We start from the raw sequence: 822 nt of genomic DNA, 5'->3' as shown, positions 1-822 counted from the left end.
AGCTCTGAGGGGGAATTGAGCAGATGCTTATGAATCAATTTTCTTTTTTTCCCCCTTTTTTCTTTTTTCTTTTTCTTTTTACAGCTGAAAGGACGCCGTGGGGGCTTGTCTAATCTCTTGGCTCTGTCTCTCTCAATGCCACAGCTCTTGGAGTTATCACTAGAAACTATACCAAGATATTTTTCCCCCCTGGGATATTCTGTTTGTCTCTTTGGAATATAGAGGTCTTATGTATTCGTACGTGTCCTTCCCAAACCTTTAAAACACTTTGGATTGTATTTAGGTGGATATAAGAATGTTGTTCTTTTGGCGGGATTCTGTAGGAACTGGGACCTTGCTCTAGCTATCTGCTCTGTGACTACAGATGATCCCTGACGTCTACTGATTCGCCTTTACAATGATGCGGAAACATACACACGCAGTAGAAACCACACTTGGAATTTGGAATTTGGATCTGTTCTGGTGCTTGCTTCGGCAGCACATATACTAACATTGGAACGACACAGAGAAGATTAGCACGTTCCCCCCCACCCCCTACCCCCGCCCCCGCATGGATCTGATTCTAGGGTCTGGTGAAATGCAGCACAATCCCGTCTCCTGAGGGCCTGCCACCCCCCGTCAGCCCAGTGATCAGGGGGATTGACAGCCAGCACACCAACAACCATTCTGTTTGTCACTTCTAGTCCAGTGCTCAATAAATTACATGAGATCCTCAGCTCAACATTTTGTTGTGAAATAGGCTTTGTGTTCGATGATTTTGCCCAACTGTAGGCTACTGTAAGTGTTCTGAACATGTTTAAGGTAAGCGAGGCTATGGTGTTC

At 45.3% G+C, this 822-nt stretch overlaps 1 pseudogene; it reads left to right on the top strand.

The window, feature by feature from the left end:
• The first annotated feature begins 462 nt into the window (after positions 1-462).
• Positions 463-525, top strand: LOC122233834 (annotated as a pseudogene).
• The last annotated feature ends 297 nt before the right edge of the window (positions 526-822 follow it).

Source organism: Panthera tigris, chromosome E1 (genome assembly GCF_018350195.1).
Source record: "Panthera tigris isolate Pti1 chromosome E1, P.tigris_Pti1_mat1.1, whole genome shotgun sequence".
NCBI lineage: Eukaryota > Metazoa > Chordata > Mammalia > Carnivora > Felidae > Panthera > Panthera tigris.
This window is presented reverse-complemented; position numbering and strand designations above follow the sequence as displayed.